The 25,403-nt window shown below is 38.5% G+C and overlaps 1 pseudogene; it reads left to right on the forward strand.

The window, feature by feature from the left end:
- Positions 1-22,934: 22,934 nt before the first annotated feature.
- On the forward strand, positions 22,935-25,015 carry LOC143564215 (pentatricopeptide repeat-containing protein At4g14850 pseudogene; annotated as a pseudogene).
- Positions 25,016-25,403: the final 388 nt, after the last annotated feature.

Here is a 25,403-nt window from a genome sequence, read left to right on the forward strand (position 1 = left end):
CCCATGGATCCCAATTTGAAGCTGTCAAAAGCTGAAGACGAGACAGATGTTGAAGCCACCGGATACTGAAAGGTAGTCGAATGCCTTCGGTATTTGCTACAAACCCGACCCAATCTCACTTATTCTGTTGGGGTTGTTAGTCGGTACATGCAGCAGCCAAAATAGTCACACGAAAATGCTATAAAGCATATACTTCGATACGTGAAAACGACACTGAGTTATGGTATCAAGTATGACCGAGGAGAAAGAACCGTGTTAACTGGGTTCAGTGAAAGTAGTCACAATATTGATGAAGACGATGGAAGGAGCACTACGGGTCATATATTTTATTATGGATCTTCACCGATCTCTTGGTGTTCTCAAAAGCAAGGGACCGTAGCTTTATCCTCGTGTGAAACAGAGTACATTGCAGCTAGTGCAGCTGCGTCTTAAGCGGTTTGGCTTAGGGAGTTGTTAAGCGAGTTAACCGGGAAACCACCTCAGAAAGTGGTGTTATATATAGATAACACATCCGCTATTGCTCTCGTGAAAAATCCGGTGTTTCATAGTCGGACTAAAAACATTAAATCCCGTTACCACTACATTCGGGAATGTGTTGAAGGAGAGGAGGTGGAAGTCGAACACATAAGTGGCAAAATACAACGGGCTGATATTTTGACCAAAGCTCTCGCGCGAATTAAGTTCAAGGAGATGTGGGACCTACTGAAATTGGAAGACCTACCCTATACGACTCAGAAATTGGGGGGGGGGGGGAATGTTGACAATTTCTAATCATAGCCTTGGAGTGCAAGGCAAGTAACTTGGCGAGCAATGCACAAGTTACATATGGATCCTAATACTTCCTAATACATGTTGGTTTAGGATTGTTAGGTTTATTTTAATTAATTTACCTATTGTTTAGGAATCCTAGTTAGACTCAAACGTGTCTAGGTTTGGTCTATGTAAACCGTGTAGGGTTTTCATTATTGGAATTAAGTTTTGAGTGAGTTTCTTAATACAATAATCGTTTGGGTGGTTGCTAACAATTCGTGTTTCCAATTCAGCTCTTGAAATATAACTATTATTTTGTTTTTTGAAAAAAAAATATTTCTTAATAGCATTATAGTTGGCTAATGACGAAGGGAAATAATGGGCAGATCTAGCCTTATATGACCAGGTAGCTCCTCCATACGGCCAATTAAATGTCTAGGTTTTTTTGATGTAAGTAATTTTTTGGACATGAAGGTTGGAAATTAGAAGCATAAGACCATGGGGTGTGGATTCGTGGAAGTGGGCATGGAGATGATGAGGCTAACGCGTGGAATCTAACCATATCAAACACAAACTGATTAGCTTTCTATTGCTAAGTGGCTTTAAGCTCGTCGGCTCAACACATTCTTGTTTTCCACGTATCACCTATTGTCTCAAACGTATCTTGAAAAACACCACATTAATGTCCATTAGTCTTGGGCTCTCGGCGCTCCATGAAAGAAGCAAACACATCAACGTGAAGTTTCACTATCAGGGAATCTTTAGAGAACGAGTTAATCCCAATAGAGTTCGTGAGTTTGTATGGGCAAAGGACAAACATCCTTACCAAAGTGTTAGGTCCCATTTTGTTTATTTAGTCTTTTGTATTGGTTGTTTATGTATTTGGGCCTATTGGTCATTTTGTATGTATTGGGCCAAGGTCCATTGTAAAAAGCCTATTGGGCATTGATGAATATAAACATGCTTCTCATGCATGCTTCCCTATATATAGGAAACATGCCATGAGAAACAAGAACCTTTTGCCAAAAACTCTATCTTACTTTCTCTTGTTCTCTCTCTCTTTCACTCTCACCTCTCCATCCAAAAATAACACTCAAGATCCAAGACCAAGGTGTTTGGTGTGATATTCTGCTAGCATCAAGTTTGGTTGATCCAAGACAGGTTGTTAGATCCACCCGCGTTGGGACCTACAATTGGTATCAGAGCTTCGGCTCACTAGTTGAGGTTTTTGGATCACAACCTTGGGTTTTGATCTTTAAAAAATAAAGGAAAGAAAGTGTTCTTGCAAGAAAAACCACAAAAATATAAAAAGTATCGGCTTCCAGTTTACAACCATGACTTAGAAAGTGTTCTTGGTGATAATAACAAGTATAAAAGTCTAAGATCTAAAAGTTTCGGGTTTTAAAATTGTTAAAAAACTAAAAGGTTAAAATTTCGCATCGCATGAAAATGGGGTTGTTGTACTAACTCTAGACAAAAACTGACAAGTTAGGTGTCACAAATCCCGAAAAAGATTGTTTCTGGAAGATTTGAACTTTTTCGCTTCGCACCACCCTGTTTCGCATCGCTTGAAAGGATTTCGCTTCGCTTGAGATTGTGTTTCGCTTCGCATAAGATTATTACGCATCGCATACCTTTTTCGCTTCGCATCACTGTTCATCATTTCGCTTCGCTTAGGTTTTTCGCTTCGCATCACTGTTTTGCTTCGCTTGGAATAGTTTCGCTTCGCATACAGTTTTCGCTTCGCATAACACAGTTTCACTTCGCCTGGAATCATTTCGCTTCGCACAATCTGTTTCGCGCGAAATTCCTGTTTTTGCTAAAATTTCAACTGTTTAAGGACTGTTAGTGTTTGAGACTATTGTAACCATGACCAGTACTGATTATGAGTTGTTGAAGGGGTATTTGTTGCTTGAGAACCAAGTGGGAACCCCTACCAAACCTCCAAAATACATGACCTTAGATGATAACTTTGCTGATTTCAAGTGGAGGTTTATGAACTTCATTTCGTTGACTGACTCTGAGTTGATGAGGTGTTTTGAGATAGGTCCTCATGTTCCCATGATAGCCACTGTAAATGGGGAACGACCAAAACCCGTTGAAAACTATGATCAAAATAATAGGACCTTTATTGAGCAAGACAAGAAGGTGTACCTCACTCTCACTGTTTGTCTTTCCAATGAGATTACTAAGAATCTTCGTGAACACACAAGTGCCAAAGGTTTGTGGGATGCACTTGTTGAAAAGGTAGAAGGTAATTCTGAGATAAGGGAAAACAAGAAAGCTTTATTGAAAGAAGAATTCAATATGTGTAATCTTCGTCAAGGTGAGAATGTGTTGGACTTGATAAAGAGATTTGAAAAGTTGATGGTAAGAATCAAAGCTGCTAGTGTCAACATCACGAACTCTGAAATCAACCACAAGCTGATGAATTCTTTGCCGTACAGCTGGAGTACCAACCCACCATGACAATCAAGAGAACTACCAACATGAATGCCATGACTAATACTGATTTGATTTCCACTATCAAATCATTTGAAATGGATGAGCAAATGAGAATGAATAATCATCTGAGTTCTCTTAATCAAGCTAGGATGAGTACTGCTTCATCAATGCCAACAGCTTTCATAAGCAAAACTCAGCAAAATGTGTATCCAGTGACTACTCCAAAGTACTCCTCAAGTGTGCCACCACAGACGACAACAGTTATCTCAACTATCAATCAATCTGCGTAATCTGGATCAGGCTCTTTTCAGAAGGCAATTGATAGTGCGGTTGAACAAGCCTTAAAAGCCCATGGGATCTCATCTTCTTCAAAAACTCAGCAAAGTACAAAGTTCAAGTTACTGTGAAGCTCTTCCATTGTTAAATGACTCAACGCATCACTGGTTCATGCATTCTTGTCAAGCTATAAAGAGTTTATGCAAGGAAATCTGTTGCCACCACAATTTGAGACTGGAGATCTAAAAGACATCAACCAGAAGGATCTCGAGAAGATGGATATCAAGTACCAAATGGCCATGGCAGTACACAGAGCCACAAACTTCCTGAAGACTTATGGTAAAGACAGCTTCAAGGACTCCGACAGGAAACAGATTGGGTTTGATAAAGAGAAGCTTCGGTGTTACAACTGTGGTGAATTGGGCCACTTTCCAAGGGAGTGCACAAATCCTCCCAAACCAGCAAACTACATTCGTGTGACAAAAGTGACTGATGAAGATAACAACAAGCCAATTGGGAAGAAGCATGTTGTAGACAAACCCAGCTCTTCAGTTCCAAAGATTGGAAATCATCCACACAAGGGCAATCAAGGTTCAAACTCAAGAGCCCTTGTCTCTCAGACAGAGGTCCAGGCTGGTATGGATTGGGATGATCAGTTTCAAGAGCTGCAGAACCACCTCAACATGGCAGGAATGGCTTTTACTTCAAACCATGAAGCATCTTCATCTTCAGCTACAAGTTCAGAGGCATCACATAGCGATGAGGTATTCAGCAGTTTATGTTCTAAAGCTTGCATTGATAAGGTTACATATTACAGATATCATTAAAATGAAGTCCTGAAAGAAAATTCAAAACTTCGAGAATTAAATGCTGAGTATGTTAAAGCTGACAAGATTTACATTGAAAAGATTGAAACTCACCGTGATGATGTAGCAAACTTTAGAATTAAAATTTTTCAAGCTGAGCAAGAAGTAATATATTATAAAAACATAGTTTCAAAATTAAAAGATGAAATTGAAAGCTTGAAACTTGATGCTTGTGATAAAAGGAAACAAGAAAAGATAGTCGAAAGGTTTGAAACATCATCTGAGAGATTAGATGATATTAGTGGGGCCTAGAGAAGTACTAAAGTAAAAGCAGGGCTGGGATACGATTATACTGCTGTACCTCCACATTTGAATGAAAATTACACCAGTTTGCCCCACTTTAGCTATAATACTTCTCCTGAAGAAGAAATGCCATATGGAATTGGTAGAATACCAAAACCAGTGAAATTTGTTCCTCCCGTTTCTCAAACTGTTGCTCCAGTTCCACCATCTAGTAAATCTAACATCAATGTGTCTTGTGAAGCATGTGATTTAAACAATGGTGATTGTGGGAAGGTTAACTTGGGTTGTAAGCAAAAAGGAGAGTTAGAACCACATTTTGAATCTTGTGTGGATCTAACTAAATCAATTAACAATCCAGTTTGTAATAAAGTTTGTGAATCGATGTTTGGAAGTTTAATGTCTAGATCAAATGATGTATTTTGTGAAAGCTCAAGTGATGAAAGTTGGAAAATATTTGTAATGAAAATGAATGTTCTTCATCTGATTCTGATTGTGAAACAGTTTATGATGAAACTATCAAAAACAAGGTTGATGGACAGAATGGTCCTAGCTGCTCATCAACTGATCATCATGTTGAGAATTTGAGAAAACAAAAATCCGATTTTGAAAATGAAAAATCAAGCAAATCTTGTAAATACGTGCCACCTAAGAAAACTTCATTTTTCCAAAATACTAATTACAACAACAGTTCTCAACATTATGATCAATTTGATAGTGCCTATTACTACTCTCGACAGAAACCTAGGCATTCAAGTTATTTTGTTAATCAATATTCAAATGATCATAATTGTCAATCAGATAGAGGTTACAAACATGTTAACCCACCCACATCAGATTATTGGTCAAATCACAGACACTTCAGTGAGCAAGATGTCTATAAATGCAACTAGAGAAAGTGTTGCTTTGTATGTGGAAATCCGTCTCATCTTGCAAGGCATTGCAAGAACTGACACAGGCAACAAAGACATTTAAATAGTGCGTTCGTTCAGGCATTTCCTAAGGTTAATCCCAAACCTAAGAAAATGACTCACCAAACTCATTATTTTGCCAGTGAGACCGATTCAAAACCTAAAAGAAGTGAGAAACCAAAGAAACCTTTTTGGCTAACCCAAAGAGAAAGAAAAAGGTTAGCAAAGGGTTCGGAAGCTGAAAAGCCAAAGAGCCCTTCAAATGTTTTCAACAAGAAGCACACTGAGGACTTTTTTGTTAAGTCCAAACCAAAACGAAGGCAATCCAGAAAACCTTTCCAAAACTGAGGAAATCATAATTCAAGTTCCTTGAGGGATTGCTCTTCAGATTCTGATTCTCCAAAATACTATATTTTTAAGAATCATAAAATTAAACTTGGTGATTTTTTATTTAATTTTCCCGAGACAAGTTTGTCTCGGGACCCCTCTACTAACTAGTTGTTCATGTGTGTAGGGTCAGCCTGGAAGGCCTGTCAATAGTATTTGGTACTTGGACAATGGCTGCACCCGACATATGACAGGAGATGAGTCCCTGCTGTTTGATGTGAAACCATTCGATGGCGGACATGTCTCCTTTGCTGGTGACGTAGGAGGAGAAATCACGAAACAAGGAAAGGTCTCAAATGTTACATTGACCTTTAATGAAGTCAATCTTGTGGAAGAACTCAACCACAATCTGCTAAGTGTCTCCCAAATCTGTGCTAAGAAATTCTCTACTCTCTTTACCGAAAATGAGTGTCTTATTCTCAAACCTGGTTTTAAAGTCCCTGAAGAGTGGATTATGTTGTGTACTCCGAGGCACAATGATGCCTACATTCTGGACAAGAGAAGTAATTATTCAATGTGTACTACTTCCTGTTTGATGTTCAAGGCCTCGGAGAACGATTCATCTTTATGGCACCGACTTTTGGGTCATGTCAACTTTAAGAACTTGAACAAATTGGTTAAAGGTGACCACGTGAGGGGTTTGCCTGTGAAATCCTTTCATTGTGCTGAAAAATGTTTATCTTGCTCTAAATGCAAACAGCACAAACTCCCTCACAGACCCAAGACTGTCAATTCCATAAACTCCACTCTTCAACTGTTACATATGGATCTTTTCGGTCCAATTTAACCATTGGCAATAGGTCAAAAAGCCTATTGCCTGGTTATTACCGATGATTACTCGCGTTTCAGTTGGGCTTTTCTGCTAGGGCATAAGGATGAGACATCTCAGTTTCTGCTCAGGTTCATCGTATTAGTTGAGAATCAAACGGAGAAAAGAGTCAAATGCATCAGAAGTGACAACGGAAGAGAATTCTGCAACAAAGTGGTGAATGAATTCTGTCACAACAAGTGAATCCTTCGACAATTCAGTGCACATTACACTCCCAAACAAAATGGGGTGGCCGAAAGACGAAACCGTACACTGGTAGAAGCAGCAAGAACAATGCTATCATATTCAAAACTTCCATTGATTTTCTGGGGTGAAGCCATCAATGCTGCTTGCTTTACCCAGAACCATGTGCTTATGAACAAGAGATTGAACAAGACTCCGTATAAAGTCTTCTATGGAACGAAGCCAAGGGTTAATTTCTTTAGAACGTTTGGATGCCCCTGCACTGTGCTCCAAACAAATGTTGCAACAACTTCCAAGTTTGCTGAGAAAGTGGATGAGCGCTACTTTGTAGGCTACTCAGCTGAAAAAAGTGCTTATCGTGTCTATAACAAGAAGAGCAGAGTAATCTTGGAATCGTTCAACATTGATTGGCAAGAATTAAACCCTACAGATGCACACAATGATCCGGACTGGATGTTCGATTATGAAATTTTGTTCAAGCAGTTTCGTGGGATGTACGTGACACCAGTTGTATCTCCGGTTTCCCCTGTTGTTTCTGTTCCTGCTCAACCTGGTGATGATCAGTCACTTTTGATGCAAGCCGTGTTAAGAGGTCTGGAAGACATTCAAGTAGATGTTCCTGCACCAGTACTCAATGCTCCACCCGTGGCTAATCGACCAGCCCTGGTAATTCAAGTACAGCCAGCCGAAGACACTATTGAAATGCCCACTATCGAAGACACCACAGATTCAGATACCGATTCATACGTGTCAGCAGATAATGTGGAGCATGACCAGATTGTTCAAGTCGAAATTCCTCCAGCTGAACCAAGTGTGGTGGAATCTGTTCCCACACCTCCCTCAGAAGAAGAAAATCAAGGTGTAGCTGAGGAAACTAACACAGAAGCTACTCAGGTTGAACAAGTTCAGAATGAAGCTTCTGGCAACACCGACTCAACTTCCATTTCTGCCATCGTTGTACCCTTCTATGACAACCAATGGGAGGGTCTCATTGCTCAAGAACATTTGGTTGATCAAGAAGAAGGTGCAAGTGATCCTCAACCATATGCTCCTGTCAATGTGTCTACTGTCTCTCATCCCATAGAGAGCTTATCCATCGAGCTTGAATAAACACCAGTCGAGCATGTCGAGCAAATTCCTCAATTACCGATCCACCATCGACATCCGACTGAGAATATCATTGGAGATCCATCCGCTGGCGTTCGAACACGCAGTATTTCTGGTACCATTAACAGATGTCTTTTTGCTTGTTTTATTTCGCAGGTCGATCCCAAGGACTATAGAGTTGCATTGAAAGAGAACTTTTGGGTTGAATCGATGCAAGAGGAGCTCTTACAGTTCAAGAAGCTGAATGTTTGGAGGCTAGTGAAGAAACCAGAACATAAGAAACCGATTGGAACAAAATGGGAGTTCCGAAATAAAAAGGACGCAAGGGGGTTATCATCAGAAATAAAGCCCGGCTTGTTGTGCAAGGCTTTTGGCAACGTGAAGGACTTGATTACGATGAAGTTTATGCACTTGTGGCCAGGTTAGAGGCAATCTGCATCTTTTTGGCCTACGCATCGTATATGAACTTCAAAGTATATTAGATGGACGTGAAGACTGCTTTCTTGTATGGAAAGGTGAAGGAAGAGATCTACGTCAGCCAACCTCCAGGTTTTGAAGATCCAGATCACCCTGATCATGTTTATCGACTAGACAAGGCACTATATGGTCTTCACCAAGCACCTCGTGCCTGGTATGCCACACTGGCTGACCATTTGGTGAAGAACGGGTACAATAGAGGAATTGTCGATCAAACTCTCTTTGTTAAGAAGGTTAAGGGTGATCTGATCCTAGTCCAAGTATATGTTGATGATATTATTTTCGGGTCAATGAATGAGAATCTGTGCAAGGAGTTCTCTGAGGTTATGCAACAACGATATGAGATGAGTTCCTTGGGGGAGATGACATTCTTCCTGGGCCTACTAGTTGAGCAAAAGAAGGACGGGACTTTGATACACCAAGAAAAGTACGTTCATGACATTGTTCAGAAATTCGGATTCAAGGACTCAACTTCTTTCATGACTCCAATCGCCACAAGACCTGTCCTTGTTCCTGATCCATCAGGAAAGCCAGTCGATCAACACCTGTATAGGTCCATGATTGGCTCCCTGATGTATCTTACTACAAGCAGACCAGACATTATGTTCCCTGTTTGTCGGTGTGCCAGATATCAGTCAGATCCAAGAGAATCTCACATAACCGCTGTCAAACGTATCTTCAGATACTTGAAGGGAAGACCACGTTTAGGACTCTGGTATCCAAAGGAGTCCCCCTTCGAACTTCATGCTTACACTGATAGTGATTATGGGGGATGTAACTTAGACAGAAAGTCAACATTGGGAGGATACCAATTCCTGGGAGACCGGTTGATTTCATGGCAGTGCAAGAAGCAAGTCACTGTGTCCACCTCCACAGCAGAAGCCGAGTACATCGCCGCATCCAGTTGCTGCTCACAAGTCATTTGGATCCAGCATCAGCTGCTGGATTACGGTTTGAATTTCTATGATACAACGATCAAATGTGATAATGAGGCTGCCGTTGCGATGTTAAAAACCCGGTCCATCATTCTAAGACAAAGCACATTGACATCCGAATGCATTTCATTCGCGATTGTTTTGACCGTAAGCTTGTCAACATAAAAGGGTCCATTCTGATTTTAACTTTGCAGATCTCTTTACAAAAGCCTTTAGTAGTGCCCGATTTTTATAACTCGTTGAATCTTTGGGCATGATTTCTTTTGATTAAATTTTATCTTTTATTTTAAAATTGTAAATATTTTTAAAATATGTCACAATTTTAGAGGGAGAAAATGAGTTAATGTTAACTCGTCAAAAAGATTTTCAATTTACTTTAAGAAAAACCAAAATCGAGTCACTTGACTTAACAAAAAGATTTTTATTTTTATATATAATATTAATTTCATCTTTACTCCTATTTAAGAAAAACTTTAGAAAATTCAAAAAGTATTATCCCGTTTAGAAGGAGCTCCTGTTTAGAGGGAGTCGGATATTTTAAAATTTTCAATTAAGGATTGATCTGACCTTGTGGAAAATGATAGTACATTGGTATGCAATGATTCTAGCGCATGAAAAGAGTATATCAAAAGTCTATAAAATCATTCACAGATGTGTAGATAAGCTTGACAAACAAGTAAGTGTCGGGTGATATAAACTTAAATTTCTGCCGGTACTGGAGGATATACAATTATGAAGCGGTTGCATGATTCCGTGAAGTCATATTCATGAAGGCAGAAATGTAATTATACATGTCATACCCAAGCCTCTCTTTACATGATCACAGTTGTCTTATGCAATCCGTGTCAATTTTTAATTTTCATTGAGTCAAGAAAAGAAATCGAAAAAAAGGAAAAGAAAAAAGTCAAGAAAATAAAAAGAAAAATAAAAAAAAGAGTCGAAAAAGAGTAAAATCTTAGGAATTTTAACTTTTGTTTTATTTCTTCATTTATTTTGATTCAAGCCTTGGTCTTTCTCTGTTTGTAGTCATACAAGATCTGATTGTTAAGGCCCTGAATCTTCTGCTTTATTTTAATATTTCTAGGTCGAGTCAAGTGTGCAAAAATTAAAGCACAAAGTGTCAAATATGTTAATAAGAGTACTGTGATCAAATAAGAAATGTTTAAGTCAAGTTGAGGTGATATGTTAACACAAAGTAGGTGATAGGTTTAAGTCAGTAACATGTCTGATTAAGTGGGGACCGCATAAGCACCGTGCCTAATTGTACTTAAAATATATCACTTTAGCATCAAAACACTTGTCAAGTTAAACAAATGGACAATATCTACAGTAGGTGATGAGTTTGTGACATAATAATATCAAAATAGAAACGCGATCTAGGGCTTTGCAAATCAATATGATTCCACGTTGTGATCGTTCTTTACGAAATTATGTAAATTAATTCAATATTAACTTTATTTTTAAAATTGTTTTAATTACTTTAATTTTGTTTTGTTTTGTTTTTGTTTTCTAAAATATTATACACTTTGGTATTTTAAATATTTTATGTTTTATTTTTATCTTTAATTTTAATTTTAATTTTAATTTTGTTTTGTTTTTGTTTTCTAAAATATTATACACTTTGGTATTTTAAATATTTTATGTTTTATTTTTAATTATATTTTTATCTTTATTTTTAATTTTTATTTTTATTTTTAATTTTTTATTATTTTTATTTTATTATTTTTAAGTTATATTTTACTTTATTTTGTCAATGAGATTAACCTTGCAAATGTTAACAGTTACGGATCGTAAAAGAAAAATCAGAAAAATAAACAAGTGCTTGGATTCGGTGGGTAAACATTTTTCGGGTTTTAATGTGTAAATACTTTTAAAGACCTAGGACTAAGAGTGTACTTTCGGTGAATACTCGCGATGTTTTGACCTTATTGCGTGATAGGCTGACCCTATATATATGGGTCACCTAAAATATTTTTCACTATTCACCAAAAACTTTTCATCTTACTCTCTCATTTTCTCTCTCTTCCTTATCATCTCAAACCCTAACTTTTCCACTCAAACCTTTAAGATCTGGCCCTCATAATCACTTTCGATCATGAATATGGAACCCACACCCATGGTATAACATCACAATCACCATCAATTATCTGTTCTTCTTGTTTCTGGATTCACACAGTTCTAGACGGCGGTTCTAATGAACCGTTGGCTAGATCTAAGTTCAGATCTTCAAAAGTGTTGTTGCTATCATGTTTATCAACTGTTATTAGGCCTCTAGATCTTGATTATCATCATTAAATCTTAGTTTTAGGTTTGATTTATAAAGTTTGTAGATCTAGGGTTAGTTTGTATGTATTGGGGTCCGATTGACCAAGTAAACCAAGGGGGTTTTGTCTCAAATCTTCCAGATCAGCAATTCGGGTCTAGGCGACCTCGTGGGAAGGCAAAATATCAAAAAGAGGGCTAAGTAAATTATTTCTCTTGGAAAGCATTTTTGCTTCGCATCACCTTGCGAAGCAAAATACGTTTTTGTTTCGCTTCGCATGGACGTGCGAAGCGAAATACATTTCTGTTTCACTTCGCATAATCATGCGAAGCGAAATACATTCTTGCTTCGCATCACCATGCGAAGCGAAATACTTTCCTGGATCGCTTTGCATGGCTCATTCGAAGCCAATAGGAATCTATTTCGCTTCGCAAGTCAATGCGAAGCGACTAAATCTCTGGTTCGCTTCGCACCCCATGCGAAGCGAATGATAGATCTGTTTCGATTCGTATCCCATGCGATGCGAAATAAGGGAACATGCGAAATTTTCATACTTAGGTGATTTTTCAGAATTTGGAACTGAGTGATACTGGACTGTTTGAAAATATATGGACTGTTTTACCCTTGGACTGTTTTGGACAGGCAAAGACAATATATTATGGACTAATTAACTTATTAATTGACTAAAATTAACTTTTTGACTTATGAAAACTAAAATGTTGTAATTAATTAACTCTATGTAATTAATTAAGTTAAATACCTTGTATATCCTTAAACATTTGTATATAATATCTTGTGTTTGTTTAAGTTAAATGATGATTCTCATGATCTTAATGAATGATTTCAGGATCATAATCTATATTGTGCTCTCGAGGAACCAAAGGCTAAAGCAGACAAGGTGTTCACATCCATGATTAAGGGGTTAAAGCAGTCACCTCTTGAGTATGCCATCACTGCTAACCCGACCATCTACTCAAAATGGGTCATAGACTTTTGGGCTTTTGCAAAACCTGCCGATGATGCACTGTCAATCAAGACAAAGGTTGCTGGGAAAGAGTTGTCCATTACAGAAGAAGACATAAGACGTGCATTGAAGATAAAGGATGAGCTAGACTATACGTATGAGAAAGGTGACAGGGCAAAATTAAGTGAGTTTGTGACAAGGATGGGATACGATACCAAGTGGAAGAGCCTAGAGAAGAAGCACTTGCCACCATACTGGAGATTTCTATTCCATATTGTGATTCACTGTTTAGCAGGCATACGTGGAGGGTTCGATAGCTTGAGAATAGATTGGGTACGGATTATGTATGCACTGACGCACAGGGAGAAGTTCAACTACTCTAGGAGGTTGTTCTTGTGCATGATGGCCAACGCGAAGAATGAGTCTACCTGGCTCATGTACCCTAGATTTGTGCAACTATTGCTTGATGATATGATTCCCGATCCTCCAAGGCCACCTCATAAGAAGGCCAAGGACAAGAAGTCACTACCCGAGCCGTACCATGTTAATGAAATCAAGCAGTCGATTTTTGGGGTTTTATTGAGCACTAAGGGAAAGGGTCACCAGTACCAGGGTGAGAGACTGGGACCCAAGTTCGGATTGTTTAAGGAAACTAAGCCTACTGTGGAAGAGGCTGGTGTTGAAAGCGGGGAGATTGTTGGTTCTGAAGCAGAAGTTGAAGCTGAACAAGATTCATCTGATGAGCCTCCAGAGGACCGTACCAAGGCCAAGCACGATCTAAAGCGGAAGGCAGCCGACAATCCTTCTGTTGGTGGCTCTTCTGGAAAGGACAAGGCTGGGGAGGAGGAGGAAGACGAGGAAGAGGCGGATGTGCAGCCCTTGAAGCGGTTGAAGAGACTTGGAGACTCCAAGAAGTCCTCCAAGCTCGTCGTCAAGCTTTCCTCAAAACCTAAACCATCCTCCACACCTGACCCACACATTGCCTCACCAAAAACCCAGGCCCAAACCCTTAAAGACCTAAACGTTGCCAAAATCAAAATACCCGTATACAAGAAACCTAAACCCAGAGTGAAAACCAAAGCCAAACCAACCAAAACCATGCTACACAACTCACCTGATGAATCACCCGAACCATCACCAAAAGACCAACCTATTTCCACTTTCCTGCCACAAATACCACCCTCACCACCTAAAGACCAACCACAAACAACCACACCACCTCCACAACAACCTAAGTTACAACACCACCCAAACAACTAACCCAAACCGAAGCCTTGACCACCTTACCATTCACATCACCCGTCTTTAACTCACCCATAAAATCAACAAGCTTATGCACACAAACCTTCATTTCCTCTCCACCAACACAACCATCATCATCAACCATGGAACCCAGACCCTACACACCACTATTCTCAACACCACCCACCTCAACAACATCACCACCACCTACCCAATTCATTACCCTACCTTTCCAAACCACATCACCACCCATCCTCTCCGACACACCGCCAACTACAATCCTTTCACCATAACCCATTGCCAGAGGAAATTTTGTGACGCCTCCAGTCTACGCTGATCCTATCCTCGATAGGATCATGGCATTGGAGGAATCAAATGCCAAGAGGGATGAGCGTGAGTTGGTGCTTCTCGAGTTCATTAAGAACCAAAAGAAGAAAGAACGTGAGGACACCGTTGCGAATGCGAAGTTGGTGTCAAGAGTTCAGATTTTGGAGGAACAAAAAAGCTAAATGATGCTCTAATAGAAAGTCAACGACTCCTGAACAATCAACTCCAAACTCACATTCAGAATCAACAACTTCTCAACAGTGAAGCGCTAGCGGATGCAAATCAAAGAGCTGAGAACAAGAAAGTGTTTGATCGGGTCGAGATACCAGAAAAGAATCTCCCTGCTGCCACCATTCTTGAATAACGTTTGAACAAGATGATTGAGGATGCCACCATTAAGTGGGATATTGAGAAGGAAGCTACAAACTCCAGGGTGTCAGTGCTCGAAGGACAGTTGGCCTCGTCGACATCTCTTGGTACTCTCATTGCAGAAAACTCCCAATTCAGAACCGACATTCAGAGTATACAAGCAAAGAGTAAAGATCATGACCGTCTGAACGAGCTGCAGCTTAAGACGAACGAGGAGTTTGTTAGCAAGTATCAAGCTGCCTCTGATCTTATGGGTATGTGTGATGATGACTTTCATGACCAGGAAGACAGACTTGATGTTGTGTTCAGAAGCTGGAGAAGGTCAGGTGAGACTTCAAGACTGGGAGGATCACATCCTACCACTGGTCCGAGTGTGGCCGTGCGAACTGAAAGGGTTGTGGGTTCTGCAAGGGGAGGCGACTGTGGGTCATATTGCACCACAGGGCTGCCAGACTGGAAGTACTGTGGGTAACCTTGGTGGTAATGAAGGAGATGGTGGAAACGATGGTGACGATGAGGATGATAGTGATGATGAATATGATGATGAGGAACGAGAAGATGATGTGGACGACAACGTTCACGATTTTCATGAAGATGATGATAATAACGATGGGGGCGACGGTAAAGACGGAGGGGCAGGTGCAGCGGGAGGTAGAGGTGGAGTTAACACTCAATTACCTTTACATACTCAGGAACACATTCAAGACCCTGCTGCATATGACTCTGCAAGCAAAGTCAGGGAAGACGACTCCAGAATAGCAGACGTATATAATGAGTTGTTTCCTGCAAGTAACATTGCAGGTACGATGGATGCTTTTATTGAGGCTGGGAGAACTATTGAACTGGCTCAAATTCATCAAGCGGAGAAGGCAGTTGAAGATGACGACTACATCAACTACTCGCCTAATCCAGACACGCCTCCAGTTCAAGTTCAAGCTTCAGAGGCTCCTGCAAGTAACCCCGTCATTGATCCAGCCGGCGACTTGGCACAAGCCACACCGAAGAAGAAAAGAAGAACTCACATAGTGTCAAGTCATGCAAGTACCCGCTGCCTCAACTACCTATATCATGATGACACACTGATTATATATGCCAAATACAACAGGGAGAACAGTTGCTGGGCTATCAGAAGGTATAGCGGAGACTTTATCTACCTCAACCATCACGAGCTGAAGTCGTTGCCCGAACTTGACATCAACTATCTTTGAAAAGCTCTGGGCCGAGGTGAGTATGATGATACATTGGAAGGCTGGGTCACCACTCATCTATATCATCAATCGAAGGTCGGCTACAAGGATTTTGAGCTGAATAAGGGTCGGAAGTTCAAGAACCTGAAAGAAATCGACCCAGCTACCGGAGAGCCACGAATCATGTGGAGATATAGGGCACCAAAGGACTGTCACATCATTTATCATGGTGAGCCCTATATTCCTAACACTCTCCGAGACTTCATCGGTTGGGAATTCGATAACAAGACAGGTGGGGCCGTCGTCCACTGCCAGAACATGCATGAGATTCATGTGTTTGACGAGCACGAGCTATGGGATTGCACATGGAGGACGTGTTGAAGCTCTACAACTCACCGTTGGGAACCGTCGAGGATCTTGGTCGTCGGAACACCGACCGGATAGTTGAAGCTTTCAACAAGTTCATCAAGAGACTTGTTGAACTTCCACTGACCGAGGACGAATGCTTGGTGTACGATACCGACGGGTTCCAATACTAAAGACTAGAGGAAGATTGTTAGGTCCCATTTTGTTTATTTAGTCTTTTATATTGGTTTGTTTATGTATTTGAGCATATTAGTCATTTTGTATGTATTGGGCCAAAGTCCATTGTAAAAAGCCCATTTCGCATTGATGAATATAAACATGCTTCTCATGCATGCTTCTCTATATATAGGAAGCATGCCATGAGAAACAAGAACCTTTTGCCAAAAACTCTATCTTACTTTCTCTTGTTCTCTCTCTCTTTCACTCTTACCTCTCCATCCGAAAATAACACTCAAGATCCGAGACCAAGGTGCTTGGTGTGATATTCCGCTAGCATCAAGTTTGGTTGATCTAAGACACGTTGTTAGATCCACCCGCGTTGGGACCTACACAAAGCATTACCAAGGTAAGTCACCTTGAAATGAGAAAGAAACTAGGAGTAGTCAAGCTCGAGCACCCTCCAGTTTAAAATGGGAATGTGAAGTTTAAACCAAATGTGGGCGGGCCAACCTAAACATCAATAAGCTTGATTCAGTCATTAAGTATTGGGAATGAAACATATGGAGTAGTGGATAGCTATCCTTTCTTCCTCCTACCTCCACTGTATAGTTTCCTTTAAACACACAATAGCTAGCTTTCATAAACTTTTGTAACTAGATAGAGGTTAAATAAACCAAACAAGTAGATAGACTTTGTAGTTTGTATGCATTTTTGTGAACATGCGGAATCTATTTTAAGGTAATTATGCCAAACACGGTCCTTAGCCTCTACTTCTACTTGTTCTTCGCATTACAACATTGGTAATCCTATTGTAAGTTCTTGCATATTGTAATTGTTTTTCCATTTATTATTATATTTGATTCTAATATTATAAATGGTATCCCTACAAACAACACTCCGTCTGTTAAAAACCGCAACTTTCCATCCAAACAACTAAAATACTCACAAGTGACAAATCCTTAAATAATACGCATACTTAGGCTTGTTGGTTGGACACATTTTGTGGTTTTCTGAGTATCACATGTTTCAAATGCGTCTTAAAATACGCTACTTAACGCGCATCGGTCTCAATGCGGAAGAAGTGAATTCATATCAACATGAAGTTTCACTTCATTAGAGAATGTCTAGAGAACGGGTTGATCACAATAAAGTTTGTGAGTTTGTAAAGGCAAAGGACGGACATCCTTACCAAATCGTGTCCAAGGGTACGTAAGTCACCTTGAGATAAGAAATTAACAAACCGGGAGTAGTCAAGCTCGACCACGATCCAGTTTAAAAAGAGAACGTAGAGCATAAACCAGATCCCTGTGGGTCAACTTGAACATAAATAATTGGCTTGATTCGGTCATTAAGTATTTACAAAGTTACCGAGTGGTGAAGAAGCATGCTTTACATCTTCCAATTACCTCCACTATCTACTTTCCTTTAAATCCTAGCTAGTTTGCATTCAATTTTTTGTAACCAGCTAATGATTATTTCTAAATTTTATTAAAATTTTTTAAAAATTAAATTACATCGAAACAGAAGGCAAGCGGGCAACAAGCTGTAACGCTATCCCCTTTTTGAATAGCAAAACTCAATCTTTTAAAAACTACATTTGCTGATCTTGGAGTCATAACATTACTATGCATGACAATTTCAATTTCAAGTATTGTAATCTTCTAAGTTATACAAGTTTAACTAAGTATTTGTTTCCACCTTCTCCCAACTAGCTTCGTCACTCATCTCCTTGTAGCTTCGTGCTTCTACCTTTTCCCACATAAGGTACCTTCTCTGAAGGTTCACAACAGATAGGCCGTTTTAACCGATGTCTTAATCCAGTCACGGAGACTTTTAAGGCTGCTACAATAGGATTAAATAATCGCTTTATCTATCACATGTCAAACAATGATATATATGCAACTGGATTATACGGGTATAGGTATAGGTATAGGTATCTGGATCTAGATATAATTAAACTTAGGTATTTATCGAATGATGATGTATATATAATTACTTTATATAGACCATAAATAAAATAAATAAAAGTATAATAAAACGTATACAATCACGTACAACAATTAAAAAGAAGTAACCGCACTCCAAAAACTTTAACCAATAATCATCTTCTTTGTCCTTTCAAAACAAGAAACAACTTTGTTGAAACCTTTTCTGATTATTAATTACCGGTCTACATAAAAATTAAAATATCGTTACATATCAATTAATTAACCACTTGAACAAGCACAACAACTGTTGTCTATCCTCAGGGTTGATCTTCCTGCTTCTTGAATCAAAGCTTCCCTGGCTGACATTATGCTACTTTTGGCTAAAGCCGAATCAAAAACTGTGCAGTCTATCCAATTCTTCAGCAGATCCTCTTGCCCCCATGTGTCTGGTATCCATACCCGACCCGACATCTCCACCCGGTGTCTCTTTAACCTCTCTCTTCCACTCTCCTCCGCCTTGTGATGATCACCTTCTCTGGCAGCATGGTTGTCAGAAGGTTTGTTTAGATTGTTAGCGAAGAACTCTTGATGGGTTCTCTTGAAATCTTGTGAAGATGTTGATGGTGTAGTATGGATACGGCAGTGGTGGGTGGTTTCAAGATTAGGGTTTTTGTGGGCATCCATTGAAATTGTGCTTGCTGCTTCAAGATGCATTTGTTTTCGTGGAGAAGAACATGAAGATTTATGTGGGAATAGAAGGTGTGAATTGATGCACGTCGATCTACAAAGTGTGGTATTTGGCAAGTGTACGTGTCTTAATGTGTTTGTCATGGGAACCAAAGGGTGCACACAGGTTGGCCAAAACCGCCAAAAACCAAACGTATCCTTTGGTTTTGAAGGTTTATACTTTATTTGTTACGCCATGTTATCATGTTATATATAAGTACGAATATTAGATTAACATGGGCCTAAATCATCTATTTAACTGAAGATGAGCCTAACAATAATAATAGACTTATGAGAAGCAAGAACATGTTTAAGTCCATGTACCAATAAATTAATGAATTGTGTCTATCTTTACCTAAAATGTTTTAGGTCTATATATCATTACCTTTTGGTATATCCGATTTCACTATGTTTAATTGTAAGAGTTTCAGAACAATAACACAAAATGTACATGTTTCAACCAAAACTAAAAAAAGGTAAAAAGAAAATAATGATTTGATCGCGAAACCACGAAAATCTCTCTTTTTTATAGTCAACACAAATGACCTTTTGTGTGCTTAGATGTTGAATCCCAATTAAGTTATATGAACTAAGAGTTAATTCACAAGATAAAACAGTAAATTTGTAAAAAATAAATTTACAATGAGTAGATATTCGCATAAAAGGAATAATGTTTGATATTGTCGAAATTTAATATCAAGCATCAAGCGTATGGGTGTCTAATTATAAATGTTAGAAGGTATTATGAGACGTTTTTATGGGGAGGATCTAGTGAAGAAAAAAAGATCAATTGGGTTGCTTGGGAGAGAGTGGCGAGGCCGAGGAAATTTGGTGGGTTGGGTTTAAGTCGATTAAAAGATATTAATGAATCTCTTCTACTTAAATGGAGTTGGCGATTCAAAAAGGATGGGAATTGTTTATGGAAGGAATTCGTTACGGCATGTCATGGTGAAACTCGAAGTTGGTCCTTCTTACCGCTAAGGTCGGCGGCTCATGGATGTTGGCGAGAGATAGTGAAGATTGGGGACCGTTCGGTTAGTAATGGTAAAAAACTTAATAGTTTCTTGCGTGGCGTCGATGGGGATGGTGTAAACATTAGATTTTGGTGTGACTCATGGCTCTCTGAATTTCCTTTACGGTGTATGTATCCTAATATTTTTAGATTGGAATCTCAAAAATGGTGCAGCGTGACAGATAGAGTGAGTCTCCAAAATAATGATCGGGTCATGAGATGAGCTTGGCGGCAGGATCCCAGATCATCGGTAGAGATAAATGAGTTATTTAGGCTTCTGTCCAATATATATGAGTACGAATGGGCCGCTGGATGTGATAAATGGATTTGGGCTGGATCTGAAGATGGCATGTTCTCGGTTTCTACTGCAAAAAAACTTATTATTGATAGCCGACAATATGAACCCTTTTTTAAGTTTAAATGGGATGGGTGGATGCCGATCAAGTGTAATGTGTTGGCGTGGCGAGCAGAGCAGGACAGGATTCCTACTAAAATTGCTTTAAATAAGCGAGGGATGGGTCTTAGCGAGGACAATTGTCCGTTTTGTGATTCGCATCAGGAATCCGCTAATCATATTTTCACAGGTTGTATTTTTGCAGCTGAGATATGGGATAGGGTTGCTCTGTGGTGCCGTTTGATCCTATTTTTGTGTTTGAAGTTCGGGATATTCTTGGGTTAGCGAAAGGTTTAAAGAAGACGAAACTCGACAAAAGGGTGGCTCATTGTATAGTGGTTACGACCTTTGGAGTATGTGAAATGCAAGAAATGAGAAGATTTTTCAGGATAAAGAGGCAAAAGCTTTCAAGGTGGTGTCCAAGATTAAATATTGTTCGTATTTTTGGATTCGAAATAGGTCTATATTTAAATATATAGAATGGAACGATTTGAGTAAATATCCTTTTGGGTTGATGTAACTTGGTTTTCCTTGCGGCCCTCGTTTTGAGGACTTGCAGGTCGTTTGTGATGAATGATGCTTGTTTTTCAAAAAAAAAATTATAAATGTTTGTAACTTTAGGAATTGCTTGTCTTTTCATGTTGGGATGCTCGATCTAATTTGTTGACTGGCTTTATTAAGTTTTGACTATTGTATTAGATTCGTGTTGGCTTAGTTTTAAAGGGCACAAGTTAAAAGAGGAGAAGAAGCGTGTTTGAGTGTGAGTCTTTTATCTCATTTGTTCATGTCTTCTTCTTCTTCTTCTTCTTCTTTAATAAGATCTGGTAGGGTTGTAAACGAACCAAACGAACACGAACAAGACCTTGTTCATGTTCGTTCGTTAAGAAAGTAATGTATTCACGAACGGTTCACGAACACTTATCGAACGAGATTTTATGTTTATGTTCGTTCATTAAGGAAATTAATGTGTTCACGAACGGTTCACGAACACAAATAAAATCGACAGAGCCTAGAGATTGAGACCGATGTATTCATCAATGTGAATAATGAAAGCCTGTAAATGAATCGAATAAACACGAACAATGGAATGTTCGTGTTCGTTCATTTAACTTTAAAAGAACACGGACACTTAATCGAACAAATATTTATGTTCATGTTCGTTTATTTAAAAAGGGACATTTGTGTTAGTTTGTTTAAAATCTAAACAAACATAACTGAACAAAGATAAACGAGCATACATGAACAAATGCAAATAAACATAAACAAACTTAAATGAAAAAACTTAAATGAACACAAATTTACAAATATAAAACTTTTAAACAGATGATCCATCTAGATAATATTTAATTATTTTCTATTAATACATAAATGAACATAAATAAACAAATATAAACGAACATAAACGAACGTTCATGAACATAAATGAACGAACGGAACATGTGTTCATGTTCGTTCGTTTAATTAAACGAACACAAATTTTTTGTTCATGTTCGTTCGTTTATTAAATAAACGAATATAAACGAATTTCTCGCCGAACGGTTCACGAATAGTTCACCGAACGTTCGGTTCATTTACAGGCCTAAGATCTGGATTAGCTCTATTTTTTTATTGTATTTTGTGTACTGTTGTCAAGTTGATAATGGTAGTCTTGTTTTCTCTTAATCGTTTTGATTTGTACGTCTTGTTCTGTGTTACAATTCTTTATAATCTCATCAAATTGGTGGAGATTTAGAATAGAGATTAATCACAGATTCGTTATTGAATATGTAAGATGTTGGTATTTCTTTCTTCTTGTATTTGTTCTCATTAAATTCGTGTTTCGTGAAAGATATTCAATCGATTAGAATACTCAATTCAAAAAATCTTATTGAAATTAAAAACATAACTTAAAATATAAATAAATAAATAAATAAATCACACTAGTTGTAGAGAAATCCTAATAAGCACATACCTTTTCTTATTATAATAGAGAATTATTTAGCATAGTAACACACAACATACTTGTTTATCCCGTATCAAGAATAGTTTTGACCCTTGAATAAAAATTGAAAAATAAAAAGAGAAATGTTACAAGAAAAATAAAAATATTATCCAGTTAGACCCGTTTTTACGTTAAAGAGAAAATTGTTTTTACATGCATGAAAACCTTTTAGCCCGTTATAAAAAAAATAACTTGTTTGAATCCGAAAAATAAAAATAAAAGTAAATAAACAAACAACCCATTTAAACCCACGTTAGAAAATGACCCGTTCATACTTGCGCCAGAGATGTAAATGCCTTTACCCTTATAAAAACTAACCAGTTTTATCCCACACCAAGAATAACCGTTTTGGCCTCTTAGCCATCCAACAAGCATTACCCGTTTTGACACGTTATCAATGAAGTGTTATAACACATTATAAAAATAGAAACGTTTTTACTCTGTAAAATATAAAACACTTTAACCCTCATCAAGATTCAAGAATAACCAGCTACTGAACGGTTCAATGCAGCACCGTAGCCACAGTCCAACCACTTCGTTCCTTTTCTAATTTTTCACTATAAAACGACGGCGCATTCACTTTGATCTCCATGATGTTTTGTAAACATTTGTTATGACTTATGACATTTCGAACGTTAACCAAACACCTGCACAAAGACTCAAACACCTTGGCACACATATTCCAAACCTACGCCCAATCGAAACACTTATCCAAAGGGAAACAGCTTCATGGGCAGCTCATCACCTCTGGGTACCCACCATCCACTTATCTCACAAACCACCTTTTGTCTATGTATGCAAGATGTGACCAAATTGGATATGCCCACAAGGTGTTCGATGAAATGCCTCAACGAAACTTGGTTTCTTGGACTGCTATGATTTCTTCGTTTTCTCAGAATTCAGAGTTCTCGAAAGCGATTACCAAATTTTGCCTGATGCGGGTTTCCGGTGAAAGCCCGAATCAGTTTGCATTTTCCAGTGTGATTCAAGCGTGTTCGGCTCTTAAATCAGTTGAAATTGGGAAGCAGATTCATTGTTTTGCTCTTAAATTTGGGTTTAGCTATGAACTGTTTGTTGGTAGTAACTTAGCGGATATGTATTCGAAGTGCGGGTTAATGGTTGAGGCTTGTATGGTGTTTGAAGTGATGCCATCCAAGGATGAAGTTTCATGGAATTCGATGATTGACGGGTATGCAAAAAATGGATATTATGAAGAAGCATTGGTGGCTTTAGAAACATGCTTAATGAAGATGTTATAATTGACCAATATCTACTTTGCAGTGCACTTTCTGCTTGTGGATCTTTTAAAGCATATAACATTGGAAGATGTCTTCATACGTTTGTGATCAAATTAGGCTTTGAACCACATGTTTCTGTAAGCAATGCACTGACAGACATGTACTGTAAATCAGGAGACACGGATAGCGGTTCAAGATTGATTGAAATGGACTCTAGATGCCGAAATATCATTTCTTATACCTCTTTGATTGACGGGTACGTTGAATCTGATCAAATCGAGAAGGCGTTGACTGTTTTTGACAAGTTGAAAAGACAAAGAATTGAACCTAATGAGTTCACATTTTCTAGCTTAATCAAGGCGTGTGCTAATCAAGCTTTACTTGAACAAGGATCTCAATTTCATGCCATGGTGTTAAAACAGAAACTTGGTCAAGACCCTTTTGTTTCATCCACCATTGTTGATATGTACGGGAAATGTGGTTTGCTTGATCATTCAATTCAAGCATTCAAAACGATTCATAAGGCAAACGAGTATTTGTGGAATTCGTTAATCGGTGTCTTTGCTCATCATGGTCTAGGTAACGAAGCAATAGACGTGTTCAATAAGATGGTGATTCAAAACTTGAAACCAAACGCGGTAACGTTTATTAATCTTTTAAACGCGTGCAGTCATTCAGGGTTGGTAACAGAAGGTTTAAGTTACTTCAATTCGATGGAAAACGTTATGGTATAAAACCGAGATCAGAACATTATTCGTGCGTTATCGACTTATTGGGCTGAGCGGGTAGGCTTGAAGAAGCTGAAATCTTTATTACCAAAATGCCCTTTGAGCCGAACGCGTATGCTTGGTGTTCGTTTCTTGTGGCTTGTAGAAAGCATGGTGATAAAGATAGGGGAAAGCTTGCAGCTGAAAGTCTAGCAAAAGTTGACCCGGAAAACAGTGGGGCCCACGTGTTACTCTCCAATATTTATGCAAAAGAACAACAATGGGAAGATGTAAGGAGTGTTAGAAAGATGATGAAAGATGAAAATGTGAAGAAATTACCTGGTTATAGTTGGGTTGATGTTGATAATAAAGTTCATGTTTTTGGAGCTGAAGATTCGTGCCATCCACATAAGAAAGAAATCGACTTGAAACTTGATGAATTGTTGGGAAAGATAATTGAAAACGGATATGTTCCTGATATCAAGTCGGTCCCGCTTGATTTGGATGATGATATGAAGGTGAAGATTCTTCATAGGCATAGTGAGAGGATGGCTATAGCATATGCGCTTATACGTTTGCCTGTTGGGAAACCGATTATTGTTAAGAAAAATATTAGGGTTTGTGTTGATTGCCATTCTGCAATCAAGTTGATCTCCAAAGTCGAGGGGAGAAAGATTATTTTAAGAGATAACAGCAGGTTTCATCACTTTGTTGATGGATCATGTTCTTGTAATGATTTTTGGTAAGTTATGTTTTCTTTAAAGATATTGCTTAACCACTTAGTATGTTGTAGTTCTTAGCTATCCATCATTTTTCCATGGTTGCTTTATTAGCAAACTTAAATGATTGAAGCAGTATAAATGGTTACTCATTACTGCATTCTGTTTTTCTATACTTTTATCATTTTACATTTTATTTTTAATTAAAAACCCTTCTATAAACTTGGGTCATCCATGCTTCCACCCACTTTGTACCAGAGAGTTGGGAAGATACCATCAAAGTTCTGTTTGATTGCAACAACTCCTTGCCTACATCTCAAAGTTTTGATTATCTTGGGGCCTAAAGATAATGACAGAATAAGGTAATCTTGTCTATCCGAATTAATATATCAAATAGGACCAAGAACTGCTTAAT

This window comes from Bidens hawaiensis, unplaced genomic scaffold (assembly GCF_021521415.1).
Source record: "Bidens hawaiensis isolate Kalapana, Puna unplaced genomic scaffold, B.hawaiensis_p1.1 tig00001206_1, whole genome shotgun sequence".
NCBI classification, from domain to species: domain Eukaryota; kingdom Viridiplantae; phylum Streptophyta; class Magnoliopsida; order Asterales; family Asteraceae; genus Bidens; species Bidens hawaiensis.